General features: G+C 38.3%; 1 protein-coding gene across 1 annotated transcript in view; it reads left to right on the top strand.

Annotated features, from left to right (window-relative positions):
- Positions 1-5,774: 5,774 nt before the first annotated feature.
- Positions 5,775-22,053, top strand: part of fbxl16 (F-box and leucine-rich repeat protein 16) — a 77,102-nt gene continuing 60,823 nt past the window's right edge. The window contains exon 1 of the mRNA XM_017434637.3: positions 5,775-6,162. The gene's annotated coding sequence lies outside the window, so the exon portion shown is untranslated. The remainder of the gene's footprint in view (positions 6,163-22,053) is intronic.

Below are 22,053 nucleotides of genomic sequence, written 5' to 3'. Positions count from 1 at the left end.
TCAATTGTTGAAATAATGTATTAGATGGGTGATAATAATGTTTTCTTGTAATAATTCTAATGGCTCTTTTCTGTAAAACTAACATAGGATTCGTGATTGTTTTACATGCATTCCCCCAAACTTCAATGCAATAAATCAAGTGTGGAACAGTAATTGCATTGTATAATATTAATAGTGCTTTGTCATTAAATAAGTCCTTTACTTTACACAGAACTGCAATAGCTTTTGCTGTTTTTGTTCTTAAGTAATTTGTATGAGGTCTCCAAGTCAGGTCTTCATCAATGATGACACCCAAAACCTTCAAACAAGTGATGACAGAGGACAAGTGAATAATGACATGAAACAAAGACACAAGGAACAAGACTGAACAAAACCCACACTAAACATAAAGGCAATTAAATAACAAAATAAAAGAAACAATAAACTCAAAAGAAAACTCAAAGAAAAACCCAAATCCTGACAGATTCCATGCAACATGTCTGAAAAAGAGGTAGGAAGAAGTAAAACCTTTTAACCCCTACCCTTCTCCAATACTTCAGTTACATTTTACATTCATCTGGTTTTCTGAGGGAAAACCATACTACACCATACTATACTCCGACACCAAAACCCCAAATCCAAATCTCTCCCATTTGCCTCACACAGTACCTCAGAATGACACATACATGCGCATAGTCATATGTACAATCCTATATACAATGTTAGAGACACCCATTCAGGTTCACCTCAGATCATCATCCCTTTACTTGTTGAGAATCATCAGTCTGAACCTTTTCTTAAACACACTCCTGGTTGGACATTGCTTTAGTTCTTGGCTGAGTTTATTCCATACCCTTACACCACTGACTGAAGTGCACATTCTTTTCATGGATGTTCGAACATGCCTGGTTCTAAAGTTAAGGTTTCCCCTGTAACCATAACCCCCCTCTCTATCAGCAAAAAATTCTGTATATTGTCTGGTAGTTGATTGTGTTTAGCTTTATACATCAGCTGAGCTGTTTGAAATTCCACCAGGTCCGGTAATTTCAATAAACAGGAGTTTATAAATAACTCATTAGTGTGGTTCTGGAAACCTGCCTTATAAACCATTCTAATGACTCTTTTCTGGAGTGTACACAACGGTCGGAGTGAGGATTCATAGGAGTTTCCCCAGACTTCCACACAATAATTCAAGTATGGCAAGATAAGTGAACTATATACAGTATACAGTGCTGTATTATTAAATACATATCTAGCTTTACTAAGTACTGAAATACTTCTTGATACTTTAGCCTGAACATATTGAATGTGAGGTTTCCAACAGATCTTGTGGTCAATAATCACACCCAGAAACTTCATTTCGTTAATCCAATCAACATATACTCCCAAAATTTCTACTTTTAAATCATTATTCCTTTTACGGTTTCCAAATAACATAAACTTAGTCTTGTCCAAATTTAATGATAGTTTATTTATATCAAACCACTTTTTTAATTTGTTCAATTCTGAGGTAATTACCTCTACAAGCTGCTGTAAATTCTCCCCTTCACAGAAAATATTAGTATCATCCGCAAACAAAACAAACTGTTACACTTATGAGACCTTGCATTATGTCATTTATGTACAAAATAAAAAGTTTAGGTCCCAATACTGACCACTGGGGGACACCACAAACAATGTCCAAACATGTTTATTGAAAGTGACCAATTTTCACAAACTGCTGCCTGTTACTTAAATCATTTTTCATCCAGCGTAAAACCACTCCCCTGATACCATAACGCTCTAGTTTTTTAATTAATGTCATGATTTATTGTGTCAAATGCTTTTTCTAAGATCAATAAACACCCCAACTGACAACTTCTTTCTGTCTATGGAGCTGGTGATTTCTTCTATTAATGCCAGAACTGCCAAGATGTGGGTCTTTGAGATCTAAATCCATATTGACATTCAGATAACAGTTTATGTTTATCAATAAATTTGTCCAATCTATAAATAAATAGTTTTTCCAGAATTTTGGAAAATTGTGGGAGTAAAAACACAGGCCTGTAATTAGTGAATTGATGTCTGTCTCCAGTTTTATATAAAGGAATTACTTTTGCAATTTTCATTCCATTTGGAAATGTACCAGTTTTAAATGACAAATTACAGATATATGTCAGTGGTTAAACAATTACCTCCATAACCTTTTTGACTATCATCATATCTATACCATCACAGTCCATTGACACCTTGTTTTTACATTTTTTTAACATATTAATGATTTCTCTCTCTTCCGCAGCTGAAAGAAACATTGAATTTGAATTTCTACTTATCAATGTCTCATTCCATTCATCAGCTGATCTAGGATCACAAATTTGTTCGGCCAGCTTTGATCCAACACTTACAAAATACCTATTGAATTCATTAACCAGATCATTCATATCATTAATGGTTTCATCATTATTATTAAAATATTGTGGACAATTAGTCAGTCTAAAACTTTTCTTAATGACATTGTCCAATATATTCCAAATACCTTTAATGTTATTTTTATTCCTGTCCAATAACTTACTATAGTATTCCTGTTTAGATATACATAAAATAGTCTTCAGTTTATTCTCATATTTTTTATATTTATTCTCAGCATCTTCAGATCTATATTTTATAAACTCCTTATAGAGCGAATTCTTTTTTTTTACAAGCATTTTGCAATCTCTTTGTGATCCATGGTGTGTCTGAATATTTATTCATTTTAGTATGTTTCTGTATTGGACAGTTTTTATTGTACATTAATTTAAAGGTCCTCACAAAATTTTCATATGCTTTATCAATGTTATTTTCATTAAATGCTGACTCCCAATTTTGTTTATTCAGCTCTGTTTTAAATGCATTAATTGTCACCTCTGTCTTGAGTTTCTTGACAGGTTGTCCAATAACCTGTTTATTTTTCTTGCAGGAGCTATCATCTACTATGAAAACTGGTAAATGGTCACTAATATCACTTATTAATAATCTATCATTCAATTTATCATTTTGTTTTCTGCCAGATTTATGAATATGTTATCTAATAATGTAGCACTGTGAGAATGAACTCTACTAGGTCTAGTAATTTTAGGATTCAGGCTCAGACTATGTATAGTTTCAATAAACTCTTGTTGGCTTATGTTTATTTGAATTAAGCAGATCAATGTTAAACTGTCTAAATATAACAAACATTTAGGGTGTCCCCTAGTTGAACATTTAAAATGCAGACGATCTATAAAACATCAAACATCAGGCAAAACTATTTAATGAGGAAATAACTATTAAGCAAGGATTATTCAACACAAAACAAGGCAACAAGTAATACTTTATTAATCTAAGATGAAGTAATAATTATTAGTTTATCTAAACCAAAATAATTATTTGAACAGAATGTTTGGATTTTAGGATTATTATTTTTGATTTCTTACCCAGGCAGGAATTTGGATTGGGTTAAACTGTTTTCGTGAATAGTTCACTTTGAAATTTGGTCAGAAGAATAATTCTGCCAGTTTGTCAGGTTAGTTTTGATGAAACATCAGATTGGAGATACATGTTATTTATCAGGTTGCATCAGTTAAAAGGAAATAGCCAGACCCTAACTCGCTTCTTCTTTTATCTCTCTCATCACACAGGGTTATAGATGCCTCACCGAATCAGAGATGGTGGGGGGCCAGTCATCACTTTGTCTTTGGAGAACTTGGAGGCTGCTCAGGCTTCGACAGGACCATGACAAGGAGGCAGGTTAAGGCCATCCAAGGTCACCTGAGGAGTGGCGATGTTTGCAAAGGGTCAGCCTGGAGGCAACTGATGCATCGGGAGTCAAACAAACGCAATTTTCAAAGTTTTCTACTTAAGTTTCTCTTTATTGTTTGTCTACTGGACATATAAAAACAAAAGCACTAAGAAAAGAAAATGTTTTTCTCACGTTACAAATCAAAACAAAGACAAACTGAGGGGAAGATGGTCTTCACACTACAAACTGACTGCAAAGCAAACTGTGGCAAGGCTTTCTCCTCAGTTTGCTAATAAACTAAGTTAGATAACAACTGGGACATTCAGATTGCTGGAAGGGGGGTTGAAAGACCTTGGGATGAGCAGAAAGGCTTTATTTCACTCTGTCCAAAGATTCTTTTACTCACACTTGAGTACAGTTCTCCTGTAAGACAAACGAGATATTTGGTAAAATACACTTGAATAATGTTCATAATGAGTATTTGCACACAAATAATGATCAAATAGTATTTCTTAGCTTTCAAACGGTTTCATAATCAATTACATATATCTAATTTTAACAATGAATTCTATTTTTTTTCACAAGCCTTAGGAAAGCATGTAAACAATCTGTGAATAACTGATTAGACAATGGCACTACCTAACCTCTTGTACTATTACTGGATAGCTAATGTAACAAAAATATAAATTACTGGGTTCAGTTTGAGGAAAATTAATTCCATAACCACCCATCATGGGTGGTTATGGAAGCAAATTCTGCTCACCTGCCAGAATTAAATGCCTTAATGTACTGACCTCTTTACTCTCCTAATCTCCTTATTCTAGTTTTGCTAAGAATGTTATAGTGGCAGCCTGTCAATTTAGACAACATTTTGTCCTGCAAACACTCTGTTGGAGCACCGCTTGCAGTGAATCATATTTCTCCTCCATCCTTATTGAATAACACTTTCTCTATGTGAGCTTGTATGTTGATTCTATTTTTCTTCTTTATAAATGATCTCTCCCTAAAGAATATTTTTCAGATACTTTCAAGCTCATCATTATTACCATAGCTCATCCCCAGAATTTCCAACGCTTCCTAAACTCTCATTTGGAAGTGTTTCTGCAACCTGTTATTTATAACCGTTTTCATCCTCTCATTGTGTTAAAACTGCATGGGAGACAGACTTGGACCTGCTGATTTCAGATGAGGTTTTAAAGAGGGTACACAGATCTACAGTCTGTGCTAGACACAGTTTCATGCAATGTTGGATTGTACATTGAGCTCACTACACTAAAGCCAGGCTTGTAAAAATATTTGACACAGTGCCTCCTCTGTGTGAATGATGCCAACAGGCCACATCAAATTACTCACACATGATTTGGAGCTGTCCCTTCCTAATCTGAAAATTTTCTTACGTTGTCTAATGTAACTCAATAGGCCATCATTCCTAATGTTTTAGCTGCCTGTTTGGGGTCTGTTTTTTTCACTTGCTCTCTCTCCTTTCAAAAAGTTTTAATAGCATTCACAACTTTGCTGGTCAGGAGGCTTATACTGCAAACTGGAAATCTGCAGCTCCACCTACATATACAAACTGGATTAGAGAGGTCCTTTATTTTTTAAACTGGAAAAAATTAGGCAAACTTTGTCTGTTCAGGCTGGATTATTTGAAATAACCTGGTGTCCTTTTCTGTCCTATGTCAGAGATGCAGTATATATGATTGTTGTGGACTGAGCACTTAAGTATTTCTTTTTCTTTACATTTGTATATTAGGTGTGGGTGGCAGAGTGGAGAGTGTTTGTTTTTGTTTCTGAATGTTGTTTTAAAAGTAAAACTTTAGAAGGAAAAAAAAGAAACAGTTTCTCTGGTTCCTTGGTTTTAAAGTCAGAAACAATTTCTGAGGTTCTACTGCTTTTGTAGAGTCAGAATTTATTTTATTTTATTTTTTGTACGTTTTCCGGTTGTGTGGAGTCAGGAAGAGTTTATCTGGTTCTCTGTTTCTGTAAAATGTGAAACCGTTTGTCCGGTTCCGAGGTTTCACAGAGTAGAACCAATAGAAGCTGCAGCTGATGTTGCATAAGAGCCATCCTGGCTGCACAGCACCGCTCCACTCGCCCTGCCCCTATCTCTTTAAATAAGACCGAGCAGCGTGTGTGTGCACGTTCTCCCGCTCTGTCATGGACAACTAGGCAACTGAAAACACAACAGAGCCGCTGTTTTGCTTCACGTTGAGGGGCTCCGCAGAGGGGGGAGGAGGTTCGTTTTTGACGGATCCTGGTTCCGGATCATCGTGCGTCGATGGGCTCGGCAGGCGCATCTCCTTCTTACCGATAGGACGCGGGCTGCTTCTTCATAATTCGCTTTTTCTCGCCCTTTCTGCGCCGCACCACAGGGAGAAACGTGACCCTGAGGCGGATTGGAGCGCGCGGATCATGGATTAATGCCCGCGTGGATGTTCATCTGAAAGGTAAGCATCAGATGGATGCTGCAATACAGCAGGCCGGAGGAGGAGGAGGCTGAGTCCGCTGTGTGGATGTGTTTGTGATGGATGTGTCGGTGGATGGCAGCAGCATCATCCACACTGCGGCTCGTGCGCTCTGCCGAGGCGGAGGAGACTGCGGACAATCCGGCCTGATGTCCGGGACTGGGTGGGGGGACGGGGTTCCAGGTCTTTGTGTAGAAGGCAGGGCCTTTGGGTGACTGCCGATCAGCCGCATCGGCCTGCGTATTATTAACAAACACGATGACGTCAGCGTCTGCTAGTGACGCAATCCTTTTCCTCCGCCAACTTCTCATTCCAAGTCATCAGAAACATTCTGCGTTGCTGTTGTTCTATTTCGGATTCTCCTGCAGTTTTTCATCCCTCAGATTTTTGAAGGTTCTTTAAGGTCTAATGTCTAAAGGTTGTGGGGTTTGGTGCATTTTTTTTAACTGAACAGAGTTACAAAACTGGAAAGCCTGAGCTTGTGACAGGTGAATAAAGGAGAAACACTTGTAACCAAATGCCTAGCATTCCTTGAAAGAATCCATATCACCCACTGCCTTTCAGGCCAGAACTGTAAACTAAAATCATTTTATAAAGAGAAATGATGGTGTTGTAGCTGCTTTGGTCAAACCTTAAAAACAACGCGAGATATTTCAAAATCTCAAATGTGTTGTGAATCAATCTCAGCTCAGATTTTAGCTCAGTATCTGGAAAACTGACAGAATTGTAGCCATCTTTGTGAATGCTGACTTGCTGTGATGACCATCTTGAAATGAATTGGCTCCAAAAGTTAATGTAATGTACTGTATGCAATTTTTTACTTTCTTTTTACTTTTTACTAACAGTATAGACAAACTAACACATATCCATGCACAGACATGGGCACAAACTTTATTCCCATGCTTTCAGCTGTGTGTGATAAATAAACAGTTTGATATCACTTATTGTCCTGAAAAGCAGCATTTGCATTATTACGTTCAGCCACTGGACCAAATTATTCCCATTTTAAGGAGTTTCAAAGTGTCTTTAGGCTGAGCCGATATCTTGGTGTTGGATAGGGCATTAAAACAGTCCTGGCCTATAAACAGCATGGCATCTTTCAAATAAAAATGTTTCTGTACCTAAAAACTAGGCCAAATACAAAAGCAATCCATCTTTAGCAGTTAAAATGTGAAGAAAAGTTTTTACTTTGACCTGATTAGTCTCTCACTTCATTGTGGTGAAGTTTTAGCTCACTCTTTTGTACAACATTGACAGAAAAGTATTATCTTTATTGTTATTGTATGTACTGTTTACTGATATCCAATGAGATTGTTTCAGATTGGTTAATAACTATTTACACATCTGTTTATTTACAGCTCTTTTAGAGACTAAAGCATTTCAAGTGAGCTGAGATTCAAACTTATCCAAGACTTTGACTCCATTTTTCAGCCATAGATCTGCTGCTGTTTGGGATCGATGACTTAATTTGAGTTAAGCTTCAGCTGTCATACAGATGGCCTCAGAACTGACTCTAGAATATTTTTGTATCATCAACTGTAAGACAGGGATCTGCAACCTGTGGATCTGGAGCCACATGTGTTTATTTGGTTCCTCTGCAGCAGCTCTTTGTCACTTATACAAAAAGTCATATGGAAATTAATATTTATATTTAGAACCACACTAGGAAAAGCTAATTGTAGCAGTTCTCTTGTCCAGTTTTTTGCAGCATGAGAATACAAACTTTGAAAAAGAATTATACTAAGACCAGGATCAAACACATCAATCAATAGTTTGTTAGTGTACACCAACATTAATTTCACTTACAGCTGCACAATGTGGTCTTTCTCTGAAAACTAAACATTTGAACACATTTACTAAAAATTGCTGAAGCAAAAGGCAAAGTGCAGTTTTACAAACCTATTACTATGTTCTGAGTTATTGGAATCATCATGTAAATGGCTTCCTTCACCCTACTCTCAAACCATCTGTCTTCTTTATCCAAAATATGAACATTTTAGTCATCAAAAGAGTGTCCCTTATCCTTGAAGTGTAGGTGCACAGCTAAGTCTTACCCTGAGCTGGCACTCCTGTGTTGAGCCATTCATCTGTGGAGAGGATGTTTAGTTTTTCCAACAAAGAAGACTAAACATTCCTCACTACACTGAACTGCATACATCACTCCTCTCAGTGTGAGTTTGGGTGTTTTGTCTTCATGATGGACCAGCCTCTGTCTGAGAGTCTGGTTGGGTTTGAAATGGTTTAGATGCTCTGTTTGGAAAAAATCTTTTTGAGTTTCTCAAATACTTCAGCAGCTTATGGGTGGCAGTGTTTTTGAGTTTGTTTTCCTTTTTGTACCTGTTCTGTTCTTTGGCATCTTTTCTAGATTTCTTTACTGACTTGACAAAGTCCACATTTGAATTAGCCATGTCCTGGATGACTGTAAATTTACATCAGCAACAGTTTAGTTTAGTTTTTTTATTTAAGAATATAACAAATTATTTTTTTTATATGCTGTATTTATATAAAACTTAATAGTGAGTAGCATTTTACCCATTTTATATCCTTATTTAAATCTTAAAACAGGCTTTGTAGCTCTGGACAACTTTTATTTAGTGGAGGAAAGGGGCAGAAATATGGAGGACCGAAACCGACATAATCAAAAATAAAAGCAGAAATATATTTATTTTGCTTTTGTCTTTTCCTTACACATGCATTTCATCAAGTAATGTTTATATTTTGCTTTTTCCTTATACAAGCGTTTGTTCTTTTGACATTTCCTCCCCCTTTTTTAAAAAAATACGTGTACATTTCTGCCTCCTCAGTATGCAAATGAGGAGGCTGTCTTCTTGGTCCAGCTTCTCAATAACCAGGAAGGAGCAGGATCCATGTGCAGATCGATTGTTCATGCCTGCGCTCTCGGCCGTTTCAGGAGAACGCCTCGTGTGAGAGGAAGTGAACTCCTAGCAGAGATGTCTCAGACAGCTGCAGAAGAGTTAAGGCACGTTGCTAGCTTAGCTGACAGCAACACAGTCAGTGATGACTTTTTATTGTTTCCCTTTCCAAAGCACCAGAGCGCAGAGGAGGCACACTTTATTGCTGCTCACACCTGTGTGCGCTCCCTCGTGGGGGCGCGCTCAATCACTTTTTTACCACGACACCTTCCGTCCTTCTTTCAAATGGTGTCAATTCGGTACACCTTTACCCCCACCTGTAGCTGACATGCCCTGGCAGTGGCCGGTTAGTCGCTTTTTTGCCTCCACCCTAAAATCTGAACACTTTTTCTCCACCTCGGCCCCGGTCCTCTCTGTCCCACTCACTGAATTAACTGTGATAACAATGTGCTGCCGCTCACAATGCTTCCTTTTATTTGTAATGCCACGACTGCGGCTCCCAAAACTTATATTTTTTCTGTTCTCCACCTCATTGACCAGCATATCAAGTTCTGCCTCTGTGAAATTTAGCTTCTTCGCTCTTTTCTGTGTGGTTGCCATTAGTAACCATGAAATAACATTGATCAGCTGTATGGCGTGAAATGTTATTTCATGGTTACCAATAGCAACCACAGAGAAAAGAGCGAAGAAGCTAAATTTCACCATAAAATGTGAATTCTGACGAATTATAGCGATATTTCTGCTCATTTCAGTCACAATCTTTTTTTATTTGTGTAGACCATGAGAGAGTTTCATCTATTATTACTCCCAGTAACTTGACTTCTTCAACTTGTTCTATTAATTGTTTTTGTATAGAGATATTCAACTTGTGAGTTTGCCTTACAGAAAATTTAGAGCCCAACACCATACTCTTAGTTTTTGAAACATTCTGTTTTAACTTGCTGTCCATTACCCACTCAGAAATAGACAATAACTCTTGTTGTAATACCACATTTACTTGATCTAAACTATCAGAAGACACATAAATTGTTGTATCATCAGCATATACGGTTATGTATGCATCATCTAATACAAATGACATGTCATTTATAAAAATACTATAGAGCAGAGGACCTAAGCAGCTACCTTGTGGAATTTCACATGGAAGGGTTAAATAATTTGAACAGATACCATCAAACATAACACATTGTTTCCTATCCCTAAGATAGCTCATGAAGCTTATAGCAGATTGTTTAAAGCCATAAGCTGACAGTTTCGTAAGTAATAACTCGTGATCAACAATATCAAAAGCTGCACTGAAGTCTAGAAATACAACACCAACTTGTTGTTTTCTATCAATTCGTTTTAACCAATCATCAGTAAGAACAGTTAGTGCTGTACTTGTAGAGTAACCCTCTTCAAAAGCATGCTGAACATCAGAGTAAATGCAATTTGTGTAAAAATAATGTTGAATCTGTTTAAACACAACTCTTTCCAATAACTTACTTAAAACTGGTAAAAGACTTATAGGTCTGCTGTTTTGCCCTGTTAGAGATTCTTTCAAGTTCTTAACCACCAGTTTAACTTTTGAAATTTTCCATGATTCTTGATAGATACATTCATCAAAACACAGATTGAAAATATGACTTAAAGGCTTGGCTATTAATTTAGCCAAGATCTTAAGAAACCTACCATCCATATAGTTTATTCTATGTGGCTTATCTGGATTGACCGTACTAAGCAACTCTTCCATCTCCTCTTCCGTAATGTGTCTAAATACAAAATGACTTCTTTCTTAGTCTCTTGTTATCATGGCACCAGGGGATTGGAAAATCCATCTTAAAGATTGAACTATCCTATGGGAATTATCAGTAATGTTTAGATTATTTTCTTTTATTTACCCTTATTATTTAGATTTGATCAACTGGGGTCTGAATCTGTTCAACTACAGTGACTGATTTGTTTATACCTATTAGGATTAAAAAGACCAAATTTAAATTTTGTAGATTTTATTATAAAAAGTGATAGAAATGAAAATATAATTCAACAAACATACAAAAAAACTAAATCAACACAAAAATATAATTCAATCAACACAACAACAAAAAAGGGAACACTAAAAATTTGGAAACAATCTTCAGAATGTTTGGTGTTGGGTGATTGCACTAATTTAGACCCAGATAATGTTCAACAAGCTATGTTACCTTTAAATTAATCGAACAGGATAAATACTTTAAACACAATAATTAATGGAGGACTTTGATGGTAAATGACCTAACACATGAGAATTGTTTGAACAGGAGCTAAGTTTTAGATTTTACACACTCATGAATTTGGACAATATCACTTTGAAAAGTAGGTCCACTTTAGAATTTAGATCAGAAGAGACCTCTTAATTGTAGCAAAATTCCTGGTGTAGATTCTCTATCATCCAGGACATGGTAAATCCAAGAAAGGTTAGAAATCAAAATCAACTGGACTTCTATTCTGTATTAAGACATTTCACTTCTCATCCAAGGAGCTATCTCAATTCAAAAAGCAGAGTGTGTGGAGTTCAAGCTTTTAAAGCTGAGATGTTATGTAAGCTGAATTCACATGCAGAATACCCTCGTCACAATAGAGGCTCATTTGGGTCTTTGTTTGCCTGACTCACAAATGGGTCACTTTGATCACATGAATGAAGGTGTTTATTAGAGTGAAACTGACTGGGTATCAGGCTTAACACTGCATTGTAGATTTTTGAAAGCTGAAATCTGAGACCTTCTCCTCTGATTAAAGTTGGTTTCTCTAGTTTGACATAGATGGCTTCCTTCTCCCTACTCTGAAACCATCTGTCTTCTCGGTTCAAAATATGAACATTTTGGTCCTCAAAGGAGTGTCCCTTATCCTTGAGGTGTAGGTGCACATCTGAGTCCTGTCCTGAAGAGCTGGCCCTCCTGTGTTGAGTCATCTGTTGGTGGAGAAGCTGTTTGGTTTCTTCAAGATAGAAGTCTGGACATCCCTCGCTGTACTGAACTGCATACACCACACTGGTCAATTTGTGCTTTGTCCTTAGGGTAGACAAGTATCTTAGACAGAGGCTTTGAGAGTCCTGTGGGCTAGTGTGAAGCCAGACAACATCAACATCTGTACTGAGCTCAGTGTTGTGATGGAATGAATAGCTATTAACGTAAGCAGTGATCATATCTTTACAGATGTTCTGATCAAAGTATTGGGATGTGGGTCCCCTGGGACCAGAAGTCAGTTCATGGGCATGAAGGTTAGGGTCCGCACTGCTGACAATAAGCTAGATCTGTGCAGAGAAGGCTCTTTTTTTTCTGGGTGTAGCTGACTTCATTGTCAAAACTTTGAAATGCCATTGACCATTATGCCACATGGGCGTTGGTTACTATGCCATCTCTTATGCATTAGCTTTTCAGGAAGGTGACTGGTTGATATGTCTCCATGATCTTCTGACCACCATGGTAGTTTGAAAATTGTTTACCTGTCCAAACAGTGGCTAGTAGAATTTTTTTGTAATTGGAGTACTTTAGCTGAGTTTTTCCAGTGTATGCTACAACGTGTTTGTCTTGGTCATATATCTGGACTAGACCAGCGCTTAGACAATTGGTTGGAGAAACCAACCTTGAGGTGAAACTCTTTTTCGGTGTTAGAGAAAGCCAGACATATAGCTGAACACAGTTTGGTTTTCAAGGCCTCTCCAGAGCCTGTTGTTGTGGTTCAGTCCAGATGAAAGACATGTTATTTTATAGTAGTTAAGTCAAAGGTTTTGCCAAATCAGCATAGTTTTCAATTAATTGATGAGATTAGTTGCTGACAACTAAGAAAATGTGAAGCTCCGAGACATTAGTCAGAGCTTTAATGTTCTGGATGCCTTTGGTTTTCCTCAGTTGTGGTTGGATTCCCTGTGGACCCACAAGAATATCAACAAAATTAAATTTTGTCTTGCACCACTGACACTTTAAGAGGGAAATCTTTGCACCAGCGCCCGTAAGTCGACTCAGCCAGGTGTCTTTCCGGTGTGGGTTGATGCAGGAGAATGTTAATGACATTGTTGAGAGTTCTGAGCGCACCAGCATCAGGGCATGCTTTATCTAAGAAAATGTTAAATTCAGCAGGTCAGTTAGCATAGACAAAAATGACACCTGGTGGTGTACTGACAGTTATCAAAGGTGAAAGGCAGTTTGTGTTGGTCTGACATGCACTGGGATTGTCCAGAACCCAGACTTGACATGAAAAATTATTTGGCATCTTCCACCTTGGGGAGTTCCTGTTTCAGTCAAGTCATGAGTCACCTTGACAGGGGAAGATGTTGGTTCAACGTGTCAATAGTGAACTTCCATTTCTCATAGAGTTTCAAGTCTGGCTGCAAGAGGGCCGAGTAGGTACTGTTACATGGTCGGAATATGCCTTTTTCCAAAAGGTTGTTCATGATTTCCTGGAGAAGTTTGTAGGATGCCAGGGAAATTTTGTACCCCTGTACAAAGGTGGGTGGTGAATTAGGGGGAGTTGGAACCTGCACTGTATGAATCGTGGTCAGGTCACAGTCCATAGAGTCAACTGAGAGAGTCTTGTACTTTGGTGTAATTTTTTGCGTACTTTGTTGTTGTTGTTGAGAGTGTCAGTCTATTCCATAACCTGGTGGTTGTGCTCCAGAGTAGTAGAAAAGGAGTTAGCTGTTGACCAGTTTTGAGGCTCTGATGTGACACTTGGAGAACTTACAAACCTATCATCAGCAGTTTAGAGAACCATTTGGACTTTGTTAGTGACATCAATGTGAGTTATGGTGTCAAGGTCAAATGTCATGGCTGACAAGAGTGCAGTTGACTTTGCAGTTTCAGTGTATATGAGGTGTCTTCAGGCAGGAATGTGAGGGGAATGCCACCAAGAATTGGCATGCCTAACTCAAAATCATGAAAATTGGTACTGATGAGCTTGCCAAAAGGCGTGGCAATAGTTTACTTTATTACTTCAAACGTTTAACCATTTGCACTATGTTTGATTGGTTTAGTTGATTTAAATGTGGTATTGTATCCTCGCTGTGAAACTTATTATCTGATAATGTCAGCCATTATCTTTATCTCATTATTTTAAATGCAGGATAAGCCAGGTGTAAGTCCTATTACTTTTATTTCCTGAAACTTTAAAGGGCTTGGCAAAGCGCTTAAAAGGGAAAACGTATTCTCACACTTAAAATCCCTTTCATCTGATATTGTTTTTCTACAGCATTCTCATATTCAGCCAACTGAGCAGAGACTTTTAAGATCCTCATGGGTGGCGCAGGTATACCAGTCCAATTTCTCTTCCAGGGCTAGTGGGGATGCAATTCTTATCAGCAAGATCATTCCGTTTATTTCCAACTCCATGTCTGCAGACTCGGGTTGGAGATATGTGCTACATAGGTCCTTCAATAAAGGAGTTTCTCCTCTGAAATGAAAATCAGTGAATCAGTGGCAGTTCTAAACGAGCTCATGAAGTTACTAAACTTAGTTGTCATTTGGAGGCTTTAGCATCCTTACGGGAGAAAATACTCCTTCTTTTCACCCATGCATGGTAGTTTTACCAGGATTGACCACTTTTTAACTGAATCTAAATTCATCTCATGGGCTGTTGACTCAGTGTATCACAGCATCCTAATTTCAGACCACACGTTTCTCTTAATTCTGATCCACTTTAACCTTTATGCTCCTTCGTTTAATTGGAAATTTAACCCCCCTCTCAATTAAAAAAAAAAGCTGCTGCCATGTGTTCATGACGTGTGCTATGACCCCGCTGGCCCCTTAAGAGTCCTGTAAAACCAAGAATGCTGCTACTGTCTGTTTTTTTACTCATGGAAATGGAAGAAAAAGCCTTTTTTGTATATGAATAAATGCCAGAAGACATTGTGGGCGTAATGGATATACAAGCACACCAGTATGAACCTGAACCGACAACTGGATCTCTGTAATCAGATGAAAACTCTTCAGATTCAGATTGTAATGATCACAAGGACTGCTATGACTGACAAAACAACATGCATAACAACCAAATTGGGAAAATGGAACCAATTACTCCCAAATTGTTGTCATGACATCAGTACACGACGTCAAATCAATAACACTGGCAGGAGACATTGCTAACTCAATGCTAACTGGATGCTAACTTGTAAAAACACGAGAACGCTTCAGAGTAGGGTTTAGGAACTGTCACACCAGAGTAAACTAATCAATAACAGTTTCTGACTATGACATTTGTTAAATCATACATGAATTGTCTATATGTTTTCATCAATAACAAACTGCTGAATTATGAACTGATCTCAGGCCTGTAGGCAGTTCATACCTTTGACATAGTGCGTTTACATCATGCTCCTGGCAAAAGGTCCCTCGTCTTTGGTGTGAAGCCAGTCCACTGCATTAATGAGGGTCGAAGCTTGCTCCTCATAGTTCTGATAGTACTTTCCACATGTGTGGACGACACACATCAGGGTAGTCACTGAAAAGCCAAAAACACCTGAGTGTTTTTTTTCAATGTTTGGTATTAAAAAAGAATAGTATATATATATATTTTTTTTTTTGAAAATTTTACAAGCATATTTTATGGTTTTCTTTCAACTGATGTTGGCTTCAAAACGTTTTTTAGTTCAGCTCAAAAAATTTGGCTTTGGTGAAAAATGTATGACTCTCCTAAAAATGCTTTATGCTCAGCCCAAGTCCTCAGTCCTTCAGGTCCACTCCTTTTCTATTGCATCGTGGAACCAGACAGAGATGTTGCCTCTTGCCGTTACTCTTTGCTCTCACCCTGGAACCCCTTGCTATTTCCATCAGGGCTAACTCTTTGATCGCCAGCATTTCAGACTATGCTACAGACAGTCCCATTGCCCTGTACACAGACGATGTAATCCTGACTCTTTCAGATGTCAGTCTTTCTTACCCCGCTCCTTATGCTAATAAAGAAATTTGGACAGCTTTCCGGTTTCACTATTAACTGGGACAACAGTCTGTTTATGCCTCTCTTGGATGATCTGAACACTGCTTTTTTAATAACTTGCTGTTCAAAGTTTCCACCGATTACTTTGAATATCTTGGGATAAACATTACCATTTTTTTAGATACTTGCAAGTTTGTAATTTTGTCAGACAGTACTTCCCTCGGTTTGAAATCTTACCTAAGCAGCACAGCTTCTATAAGCTTATAATAACCCCCCCTACCTCTAAACATTTAATTTCTCATTTTGTCAATCTTTTCATTTCGACTTCCTCTTCTAACCATATCAAAGAGGCCTGGACTTCTGACACTGTTGGCAAGATTTTGAGCTTTGGGATCAGAGTCTGTCTAGAATCAAAACCTGTTCAATCAATTCTAGACTTCAGCCTATTTAATTCAAAGTTATCCACCGGCTACATTTTTCTAAAACCAAACTTAAACTATTTCCCTCTGCTTCTCCCACTTGTGACAAATACAAATCAGATGATGACACTCTGGGCCATCTTTCCTGCTCCTGCCCTAAACTTCTGGTGTGAGATTTTTCAATTTTCTAGTAATATTTACGGCAGACATTTGACACCTGATAACCTTCTGATAATATTGGGCTGCTCTAACTTTTCTCTTATCCTTCCCACACCTCTACAGCAGGCTCTCATGTTAGGTTTGGTTATTGCGAAGCGAGTTATTCTCAGGGAATGGAAATCTGCTAACCCTCCTTGTTTCAAAAAATGGCTTAAGGCTGAACTGAAATCAGTTTTCAAACGTTTGACATTTCATGAATATTATTTAGTCAAACACATACCCACAACATTCCAGGGACCCATTTATCTGACCTAAAAGTTAAATTTTTTAGCATTTAAGTCAATAATTTACAAAGTGGGTGATTTGTGGGGTGCTGTGCCCCGGCAGGCCAAGAACGCTGCTGCTGTCCAATTGTTTTCTAGTGGAAATGGAAGAAGTAGTCTTTTTTGAATATCAAGAACTGTTGGACGACTTTGTGTGAGTAATGGATGTACAACCATACAAGTATGATCCTGAACCGACTACTGGATCTCCAGAATCAGATGAAAACTCTTCAGATTCGGATTATGATGATCAACAGGATCGTCATGACCGAGAAAACAATGCACATAACGATCAAGTAGGGAATGTGGAACAGTGAGAACTGATTACCCCTAGATCACTGTCATGACATTAGTACACAACACTTCAAATCAACATAAAGACAGCAGGAGAGAGCTAACGTCACTAATTCGAAGCTAACCCTATGCTAACGATGCTAACCAGATGCTAAATTGTAAACAACGTGAGCACGCTTCAGAGTACCATTTATGAACTGTAACCAGAGTAAACTACTCAACAGCAGTTTCAGACTATGACATTTGTTGGATTGTCTATATTTTTTCATCAACAACAAACTCCTCTGAATCACAAACTGATCTCAGGCTGTCGGCTTGTAAGCAGCTCATACCTTTAAATGACAGCGCAAATTCACGTCACGTTACGTCATTTAGAGTAAAACTTCCTGTCTCTCATCTCCTTCTCTGTGGAGATGTCCTCCTCTCCATTTGCCTTTCTTTTAAAATTAAAAATAGTTAGGACTGCTGCTGGCAAAGGGTCCTGTTATTTTTGCGTGAAGCCAGCACCCACAGTAATGAGGGGCGGAGCAGTGCTCCTCTTTGAAGTGATCCGAACCCAAGTTCTGATAGTAATTCCCACATCGAAGTATATGGATCCAAATCTGAGGAAGGTTTTTATCTTTCAGGAAGCCAAAAAATGAAACTCTAGTGGTATTTTCTCGCCGGTTCAAACAATTAATTCTAACAAACTAAACTACATTGTACCGGTATTCATCCACTCACTGAGGAATTGCTAAACCTCAGTGTCTCAGTGGACGTCACACTTGGTGGCCATGGAAAAAGCCGAAAGCACCCAAGTGGTTTCTTCAATATTCAGAATTACAAAATAAGAAGGTTTTTTTTTATTATTTTTTATTTAAAATTTCTACAAAAAACACATTTTATGGCTATATTTTCACTGATGTTGGCTTCAATACATGTCTCAGTTCAGCTTTAATGATATGGTCTCCTGTATTTGTCTTGAGGAGATTGGATATGCTTCATTACACACTCCTCACAAGTTCCTTGATGTTTGGGGTCCTTTCCAGGGGTGGGGCTTCAGGGGGGTATGGGAGGACGGCACCCCACTGGCCCAGAGTGGCCCGGATAGGAGAAAAGACTTAAGGGAGCTCCGCCTCTTCTATAAATGAGGAACTGGGGAAGGCGAGCCCTCCCATGATTGTATCCAGGAGGCCGGAGTATGGGCACTGTACAGACTGTTTAATGTCACTCATCATTCACATTTATGCAGGGGTTTTTTAGGTTTCCCCGGTCAACATTCATTCATGGTTGCTAAAAACTTTAGAAGACTGACTGACTTTAGCAATGTAGAAGGTGTAAAATATTGAATAAAATGTTGTGCTGCATGACTGGCTTTATTTTCACTCTTACATTTACAAGTGGATCGCTCATATTGTCTCCAAGTGCATTTTGGGTAAAACTCGTCACTTACCGTCCACCAACGTTATCATCAGTCACTTGGCAACAGATTGCAAACTAGGTGGAGCACTTTTGCGGACTAAGTTAACACGAGTGGCACTTCATATAAGCATAAAAGTGGAGTGGAAAAGTCAAAAAAGAAAAGGAAATAAGAGAGCAAGGACAAGCCAAGTTACAAAAACTGGACACGTATTTTGTTTCTTGTCCTGGAGTTGAACCCGACTTTTTGTTGGCAGCGATTCAGGCACGCCAAAACTGCCAGCACAGTGGTATAGTGATGAATCACTGCTGAGAGAGAAAAAAGGGGATATAAGCTAGGCGGCTGGGCTACTATGCAGTGTTGTCTATAGAGAATGAGAAGGCAAAGAAAATGGGCATACGGAGCATCATGGACGAGTTTGCGGAGCGCAAGGCTCGTCGTATACCTATCAAATAGTTGTGAGTAGGACTTAAGTACTTCATATTGAAATTGTGTCTGTGAACATGTGGGCCGCTGTGTCAGTTTTACTCAACTTTAACGCTACTGATACAGGCTCTGAGTTGAAATCGATAAAGTGTGTGTCAATGAGCTGATTGCTGTCCATGATGCTGAACTGCTTTGAATTTGTGTTGTTTTATCATTAGTGACCATGTAGCCAATGTTTTTGTTGTTCTTTTGGTTTGTTAAACTTCATGTCCATTTGAAAAACTTCAGAAGGACATAGTCGCTCTCCGTGGTGCAGAGAGAGAAAACCTGTGATTTTCTGTGCAGAGATCTCTGAGGTTGTTCCTGGGATCTGTTGGAGCCACTCTTCCAGTTTGGGGGTCACAGCATCGAGTGCTTTGTTGACCACTGAGACCTTGACTCGCCACAACCTCTCTATTTCCTCTTTCAGCTCTCCTTCTTTCTGATGCTACAGTCACTTGGGATTGCTACGTCTGTCACCACTTCCTTCTTCTGTAGCTTGTCAACCAGCACAATGTCCGGTTGGTTAGACATCACCTGTTTGTCAGTCTGGATCTGGAAGTCCCACGGAATCTTAGCCCTGACATTCTCTGCCACCCTTGGTGGAGTTTCCCATTCCAGTCCATATTTGACACAGATGTTCCTGTACACTATTCCAGCCACTTGATCATGGTGTTCCATGTATGCTTTATCTGCCTGCATCTTACATCCTGGTATTATGTGTTGGACTGTCTCAAAGGCATCTTTGCACAGACTAGATCTGAGTCCTGTCTGGTATGATAGACCCCGACCTCTATTGCTCATCTACTAAGGGACTGTTCTTGTGTTGTCATGATTATTGCCTCTGTTCTGTCTTTCAGTCCAGACCTCTCTGGACAGGGCCAGTAAATTTGATATTGATATATCATGTTTTATTATCAATACACTAAATCTGCACACAATAATCCTGCTTTTTATAGAAAAAATAATTTTTGGTGCAATCACATGAATGTTACTTGAATTTAGGAATTTCATGTCATAATGTCTTGTTAACTTGTGGAATTTGAGCCAGCAGATGCTTCACTATTCTTGTGTCCCTTCCTGATGGAATCTGACATAACAGACGAGGACCAGCAATTATGACTTCTGCAGTAGATGTGCTTTAATTATTTGCAATTATTATGTAACATTTTCTTTTTGAGCAGCCTACAGCCTCTTAGTGATGTTCATTTGTTGTGTAAAATGCTGCCATGATGTTGCTGTGAAACATCTGGTTTTGTTGAAACCTTTCTCAGTGCTTGCTTTACCTGCTCTAGCTGCTGTATTATGTAATAAATGAAGTTGGTTTATGCTACAGCACAGGCAAACCCAGTCTTCATCTGAACAGGAATACAAATAGTTGACACTGATAAGACATTAAATCCTACTACAGTTTTTCCATAATGGTAACTTATTTAATTACTTATATTCAGCAGGTGACAAGAGAGCAGTTAGTTGATTGTGTGTGTGGGTGTGCGTGTGAAGGCTCAGTCTCAGCAGTTTACGTAACTGAGTGGTTGTACTCCTGGTGCTGATACAGTGAGGTCACAGAAAACAGGCTAGCGTTCCTTTACACCATGTTGTATTTTCCCATTGATATTTTGTGCAGCTCTTCTGAAAGCTTGAAATAAAAGAAAGGCCTTTTGTTTTGAGCAGCAGGCTGAAAAAGGTTTCAGTTGTTTTATGCTTTTGTTTGCAGTCTGGTTTCCAGTCAACCACAGAATGCTTCATTTAGGAGCTTCTGTTTTTTATTTTTAAAAGATAAAACAAAATGACCATTATTTTTTAATTTGTTGCCCACAACAAAAAGTGAAGATGGAAATGCTTTTGCTTGTGTATGTCTGTGTGTGTGTTCTTTTGTATGTAGTGTATCTCAAGTATCTTATGAACCACTTGAAGGATTTTGATTAAACTTTCAAAAGGTAATCACTGGATTAACATCCACGATTGATTAACTTTTAGAGCCAATTTAATTCAAGATGCCTATCACAGCCAACTGATCTTACAAAATATAAATGGCAATAACTTAGTCAGTTTTACATAAAATTATCTAATTTTTTGTGGTAGTAGCTGAGAGTCATGAGATGAACAGATTGTGCCAGATTTTGCAATACCACACAATGATTGCACACTATGTCATTTACAAGATTTTACCAAAAGGGCCATCACTGTGATTTCTCATCACAAAATGGCCTTAATCTTAAACTCTGACATGACAGGTGGTGTGCAATCTGCTTTACTTCAAAGAATGCTAGGACTTCAGTTATCTGTCTTTTTAATGCTAAAGTTCATCATTGCAATTTAAGATATTAAATACAGAACAAAGGCAAATTGAATTAACACAAAATACTAATTTTTGGTCAACTATAGACATGGACAAATATATTTTTACCTTTCATTAGAGAAAGAAAAACCACAATAGTCACTGATATAACTTAGGACTGACAAAAAACATAAAAAGAAATTACAAAAAATCAATTAATTAATGAAACTGGCCTTGTCAAAAAGGATAGTACCCTTTAGGGCTGCAACAACGAATCGATAAAATCGATAAAATTCGATAAAATTCGATAATTAAAAGCGTTGGCAACAAATTTCATTATCGATATGTGTTGCGCAATTTATGCGTCACTAACGTTGTCGCGGAAACGGTGACGTCACCCGCAGCGCGTTTGCTGAACAAACTCCGTCCCAAATATAAGTCATTGCTCCGTCCGCTCCGCAAAAAAAAAAAAAAAACTCTGTCCGCTCCGTATGATGATGAAGAAACTACGGCTCCTCTTCCTCACTGCAAACTTTCTTTCTGCTACTCCATTACCGTTTTGGGGGGCATATTTTACTCACTGCAGGTTAGAATCTGCTGAATAGGGTTTTGTGTTTAGTCTTAGTTGTTAAGCAGCAGAACTAGCTCTGTGAGCTCTGTTAGCAGCAGTTAGCATACAGGAAACTGCACGCTGCTTTCAGCGCCACCCGGTGGCATCACAAAGTAATGTTTAGTCATGGGTCGATCACTGTATGCAAGTGAAGAGTGAGGC

Source organism: Kryptolebias marmoratus, linkage group LG12, assembly GCF_001649575.2.
Source record: "Kryptolebias marmoratus isolate JLee-2015 linkage group LG12, ASM164957v2, whole genome shotgun sequence".
Classification (NCBI taxonomy): domain Eukaryota; kingdom Metazoa; phylum Chordata; class Actinopteri; order Cyprinodontiformes; family Rivulidae; genus Kryptolebias; species Kryptolebias marmoratus.
The sequence above is the reverse complement of the archived record's forward strand: the minus strand, read 5'-3'. Positions and strand labels throughout refer to the sequence as shown.